We start from the raw sequence: 6,634 nt of genomic DNA on the forward strand, positions 1-6,634 counted from the left end.
CCTGACCACACTCTTAGTCCACGGAGCAGCCGTCAGGGTCTGCCTGAAGAGCTCAGCTCAGTCCTCTGGGTTTCCATCTGGCCTGGGGAGCTCAGGGCAGGATGACACTGAGAATGTTCCTAAGGTCTCTCAACTGCTCGGCTGAGCTGGGTGGGGAGCACTTCCTGCTTCCAGAAGTCGAGGGTCATTGCAATGGACAGGACCCATGGATCCTCACTTCCCATCTCAAAAGCCCTTTGTTGTTAGGCAGACTCCAGGTATCTTAGAACTGAACCATGTTTGTATTCTTTTCTGGTGGTCTTTGTTCTGTGCAGAGGAGGCAGCCCGGCTGCCACAGATAACTTCTCTATTGGAAAGGCTAGAGTATAAAGACCCAAAGTATTGTCTTCATTCAGCTTCTCTGAACAGTCTACTCAGTCTACTAGGTCTGTGGCGTTCTGAGGAAGGTGCTGCGTAGCCATGTCCTTGGCCATCCTAAAAACCTTAACTAGTTAGGAATTCCTAGCATCCTGGAACTTCAAGGGGGTCAGGGAACCTGGGGGAAGAGTTTACTCCTTAACAAAGATCATGGGCCCATCGACAAGGGGAGTCATGCCTGCCTGATTAGCAAGGGGTCTCAGGAAACACTTCGCAGGCAGGAATGAGTTTAAAATCAAGGAGACTGAGAAAGAGCCATCAAAGATACCCTCTATTCTCAAGCCAGCACTACCAGTGCAGGTAGCATTCCCACAGCCACCGAGAAGCATGTGTGTGGCCCATGGCCAGGCTGCTCTGCGTCCGGAGTGGCGTTGTGCCCTCTCTGCTCTGTGCATGGCTCCCTATATGGTTCTGCAGCCCAGACATGCAGATGCGGGAGGTTTTACAGAAAACTGTTGTAACTGATACACATTGTCAGAATAAACTGAACTCTGTAACAGGGGAGTCAGGACACATTTTGGCACGATCTCTGCACCCCAGCCTGCTATCTCTGGGACACGCTCACAGCAACTCAGCATCAATGAGCATCACCAGGCACTCTCACAATTCCTGGTCTCTGTGTCTTTGCACATCCATTTACTTGGCCTACAATGTTTCTTAGTCTTTGTTATCCAGTAAATCTGTAAATAAATAACCTTGAAATCCCAGTCAAAACCACTTCTTCCTAAGAAATCTGTCTTTTGTGATCTTCCAAGACCAAAAAAATTAGGATCTTTCTTTTTTTCTTTTTTCCCCTCTCCAAAAACTTTGGACATACCTTGACTTCAGACGTTAGGATACTAGAGTAACTATTTGAGTGTGTGACTGTGTGTGTCCATCTAAGATCCCTCCTCCCTTAGGGAGGAGGCACTGTCTTGTCCAGGCTTCCAGAATGCTCTCCATTTCACAGTTGATGCTCTGAAACATTGAATGAGTTGACTGCCTGACTGTGGGGGCTATGGGGAGATAGCCATTTTTGGGATGATAAACTTTAGAACTATGAGAAATTGTCTTTTCTCCTGGTTTGGCAAATAACTTTCATTTCTCTAATGGGGAGCTTTAATTGGAAACTTGACTCTGTATTTGGAGGTAATGGGCCTTACTAAAAATGGATTAGAGCAGTTCATAAACTTTTCCCCTAAATGTTAACATATTGCAGGGCCTGCAAAGGTTACTTAACTTGGCAAGAAAACTCACATTAAAGATCAAAATAACAATTTCCTGGATTCCTGTGCAGGCTTCTAACTTGTCCCAGTATCCTTGGGCCATGAGTAAACAGCTGTGACATAATCAGTAACTGCTGTAAATAGACAGAAATCCCAAGCTCTTTGCAGTTCTCTCGGAGAACTGAAGGAAGAAATAGGACAGAGTGGACATGAAGGAGTAATTACTGATAACAGCCAACTTTTAGAGTGCTCATTGTGAGCCAGCTTCTCTTCTAAGTGCTCTGCCTAAGTGATCTTTAGAACCCCTATGGGCTAGGTTCTGCCATGAATCCCACCTGGAAGTTGACTCACCTGAGACACAGAGTGCTTGGGTGCCTTTTTCCAGATCATAGACCCGAGACCCTAACTGCCTTTGATTTTAGAGCCCTGTTTTTAGCCACTCTGTTAACACTCTACTTAATTAGAAACAAAAACCTGTTGAGTTTCAGGTTCAGAGAGGTTGGTTGAGGCAGACACAGAGATATGTTCTGAATGTTCTGATGATTTTCTGACATCTCAGGTCCTTACTCCAGAACAGGGACCAGTGTGCCTTGGGGGACAGCAAAGCTGGGCTCTGGAAAAGGGCTGGACTGGGCTCTGACTGTCTTTAAGGGGCAGGCTGCCTTTGGACAGGTCGTTGCAGTCCTCAGTACGTTGCTTTCCTCATCTGTAAAATGGGATTGTTTTGAAGTTTAATTACTGAGCTCAACTTGGAGTCTGGGCGTGTGAAGAGATGGAAAAAAAAGTGGGAGGAGGTGGAGGGAAGGCAGCAGTGGTGGTAAGGGTTTGCTAGGGCAGAAGATAAGTTTGTCCTCTAGAAATTACTCCCCTTTCTGTGGTCATAAGAATATTAAAAAAAAAAAAAGACTTCCAGAAAGGCCCTCAGTCATCTGTCTGTTCCTTTTTGCCTTTCTCTTCTTGGACCTGGTACCCAGTTGCCATTTCTCTTTTATCTCTTTCCTTCCTACTCGGCCTTGTCCATTCCCTGGATTATGGGCTGGCCATTCAGTGGAAAGCATTGGCCTTTAGGTCTGTGTGTGGTTCCCAGCTTAGACTCAGGCACTCACCATTGCACAGCTGTCATTTGGGGCCTGGTTGAACAATTCCCTCCCAGCCTTGTCTGTTGGGCGGGGGGCAGAGAAGGACCAGCTAGAGACCCTTACCTGAGAATGTCCTGCTTGTATGGCAGATTGGGGCCAGCAGATGAGGGTTTTCACTCATCAAGGTGGGGCCAGTGAAGCTAGGCTCCCCTTCTGAAAAAGTCATGAGGGTGTTTCCCATATGTGAGAGGGGACTGGGGACTATTTCAGACACATCACATTGACTTTAAAACCAGATGGAGAAATTTGTGGAGTTCAGGAAAAAAAATCTCAGTGTTAATGGCACTCAAACACCAGTGGCTTGGGGTCTGGTGGTAGGCATGGCCCCACAGTTTAGCAATCCCTTGCTCAGCCATGTTCACAGCCTGAGCCAAGGTGACTGAATTCCTCTCATAACCATAACACTCATTCATCATGTGTGTTTATAGTAACTGACACACTTCAAGGCCATTGACAAAAAGCAGCCCGCTGATGGCCAAGGGTCTCACTGGTCATGCAGTGGGAAAGGACATTGGCCAAGCCTTGAGATCTGGGTAATATGTGACTTATCTCAGGAATGCCTGACTTTGAAAAATATACACAGAGCGACCCACAATGGACCCTTAAAACTCTATTTGCTGGCCTTATGCATTCTCTGCCTCATTAAAAATGTTGGTTGTTTAAAATTGCTGAGGGATAATTAAACAGGCCTGCAGTTGATTTATGGGAGACAAACAGAGCGGTGAATGCACAGGAATATTGTATTGTGAGTGAGGTAATTTATGAAGATGAATCTATAACTGATGGGAGAAGCCCAACTCAAGGTTGGGGCAAGAAGTCCTATATCTTGAGAGTCCTTTAAGTCCATGGAGGCCAAAAACATCCAAGAGAGCATCACATCTTGATATCCTAGCCTACATTTTTAATGACAGCTTTTTAATCCTATCTCCAGGCCTGAAGAAATAATGAAATGAAAGACCTCACTCACACACACAAACACACGCAACCCTACATACATCATGTAACAGCAGAGGCTGAACTATGTTTGGAATTTGATGTGGAATCAAAGGGAATGGTTGTGATAACAGGCTCTGATGAGTGATTTTTTCTTTTCTTTTTAAAGAGAATCATTGATTTTAAAGATCGGGAGAGAGAGAGAGAGAGCACGCGAGCGAGCATTGGTGAGAGAGGCAGAAGGGGAGGGAGAGAGAACCTCAAGCAGACTCTGTGCCCCACACCTTGATCTCATATCCCCGAGATCACAACCCGAGCCCAAACCAAAAGCTGGATGTCTAACCGACTGCACCACCCAGGCACCGCTGCTCTGTCTTTTCAACATGCTGCGTTTCCCAGCAGTGTGGCTAACACTCCCCATAAGGGTGTTTATACAAATTATAAATTGGAGGGTGTGGGTACAGTTCATGGAGTCTGAGCCTTCAGTCTGGGAGTTCTTATGGGGTGGGGTGGGGAAGGTTTCCTTTATATCTCTTCTCGGTGAAGCTCGTAGCTTCAACAAGATGCACAGAGGCTGATTTCCATCGGGAGAGACTGTCTTGGAAGGCAGAGGATATCTGAGATTTTTAGGCTCCTGAGTTTTTCACTTGAAGAGCTCACCATTCTGGGAGCAGCCTCTGTCAGCAGGTGGGCATCTCAACAGGAGCCGTACCTTCCTGTGGGCTTCTGGCTACCATGGCAGCTTCTAGCAGCTGCCCTGAGGTCAGTGCTTTGTGCTACCCTCTCTGTCTTCACCACTCTGGTTCCTCAGTGCTCAGTCAAGCCTGGGAAGCCCTTAGAAGGGCTGACTCTCTTGCCTCTGAAGATAGTCCCTCCATTCTGAGAGCTGGTCCTAGCCTGTCCAGCACTGTCCTGGATACAACCATGCAGTTCCATGTCACTTCTCGGTGCCTTTTCTCTCACCAGCTCTGCCCTTAGCATGTTTCAGTTCACCCTGGAACCACTTGTAGGGTTCAATACCCAACCTAACCTGTCTGAGGTCCAGCTCCACTTTCTCTGCCTATGTCAGCCCAGATGGGCACCCCACACGTCCCATAGCTTCCAAGGGAAAAAGAAAATTGAGCTCTAGGAAAGGCCACAGGTCAAAGTAGTGCCCATTAAATAGTTTGCCTACTTGGTTCCTTTCTTGAAGGTCCTCCTAATAAAATCAGGGTGATCATAAAGAAAAGACCTGACCCCAGCTTCCTTTTCGTTTTAGCTCTACCTTCCCTCTATGCTCACCAAGTCAGAAATCCCATCCTCCTTTGGCTCTGTCCAGCTTTCTGCTTCCATGTTGGTTTGAGTATCACCCTCTTTGTTGGGAATGACCTTCCTGTTGCTCCCATGAAAACATCAGCTCCAGCATTAAACTCTGTTGGTTTCCTTCTGTCAGAAACCACCTCAGAATCCGAGTGACTTCTTTCTTCTCAGAATCCAAGAGCCATCCACAAATCACCACTAAAAGCCTCTTTGTTCTAACAAAGGGAACATTTTGCCAACCTGGTTTGAGATACTATGGGAACTTGGAAATACTTAAAATGCTTAAAATACTCTTGGATGCAGAATTAAGTTGATTTAACATGTCCTTGTCCTCAGTTTGTTTGAATTGGTAAATTTATTACATGGAAAAAATCAATATCAATGACTATATTTCCCCTCCCCAATAAACCCAAACCCGAATCTTAAAAAAATTGCAAATGTTTACCTTATTCCATTTTAATGTCTCTAGGACTTACAGAGGCAATCACATTCTTGAGCCTTTAATGTTTCTGTCATATTTATCAGTAATTTAAACCTAAGCCCATTAACAAAGTAGAAATTGTTGTTTAGATTGGAAATGAGAGTGCCTCTGTTCTCTAATGTGAAACGCCAAGGAAACTCCCCATCCCCAATGGTGGTGTCTTGAACTTTTACAACCAGGTCCAGGAAAAGTTGGTTTCCTTTGTACATAAATAGGAAAGCTGTCCTGCTGTACATGTGACTCAGAGACTGGCCTCGGCGTTGCACTCTGATCTGGGCATTGACCAGAATGTCATTGTGAAAATGACATTCTTTTCCATACAGGAGTCAAAGTATTTGGAGGATTCGTGACAACACTACTAGAAGCCAGAACGTGAAGCCGAGTCAGTAGTATCAGTAAATAGAATCGAGTTGTTGATTCAGGGCAAACTGACCCTGTGAAGATTTCAGGGGCAGCAAAGCCATCAGACCCGAAGCCTCACACTGAGATAGGTTACTGCTGTGCCGTCTTGCGGAGTCTGGAGATAGACGAGTGTTGGGTGTGTGTGTGTGTGTGTGTGTGTGGGAAAGGATGCAGTGGGGGTGGGGGTATCTGTGTCTATGAAGATTTCGAGAAAAAAAAAAAATCCCACATTGTCATCTGAAAGAAGATAAATGAAAATTGTTGGAGCAATAGGCCTCCAGGGACTAATTACTTGTCTGCTATAATTCAGGGACTGCTCCAGTGACTTCCATTGACTCAACATGTCAAGTGTCAGTTCTGTGTTATGAAATAAAATACAAGTTCTTTTAATGTAAACAGTACAGAAATGTTCTCGAATGTCCCAAGTCATTAGTCACATTGGACACATTCAGTGCCCTATGACTTGTCCCCACGACTCTGTGCCTGGAGGTCACTTGGTGTGTAAAAAGAAAGCATAGAGGAATTAAGTGGTGCAACCATGTAATTAAACCCCACGTAGGCACTTTGGTCACCTGGAGGCTGAGGAACATTCAAACAGCTGCTCGGGGAATCTCAGGCTTTAAAGCATGTGGGGCTGCACATTCAGAATCCCAGAGTGATCCCAAACAAAAGTCCCCCAAATATCCCTATCTGCATTCTGCTTTTTTTTTTTTTTCTTTTCTTTTCTTTCTTTTTTTTTTTTTTTTTTTTTTTTTTTT

The sequence above is a fragment of the Lontra canadensis genome, unplaced genomic scaffold (genome assembly GCF_010015895.1).
Source record: "Lontra canadensis isolate GAN:19392208 unplaced genomic scaffold, GSC_riverotter_1.0 scaffold3, whole genome shotgun sequence".
Taxonomy (NCBI): Eukaryota; Metazoa; Chordata; class Mammalia; order Carnivora; family Mustelidae; genus Lontra; species Lontra canadensis.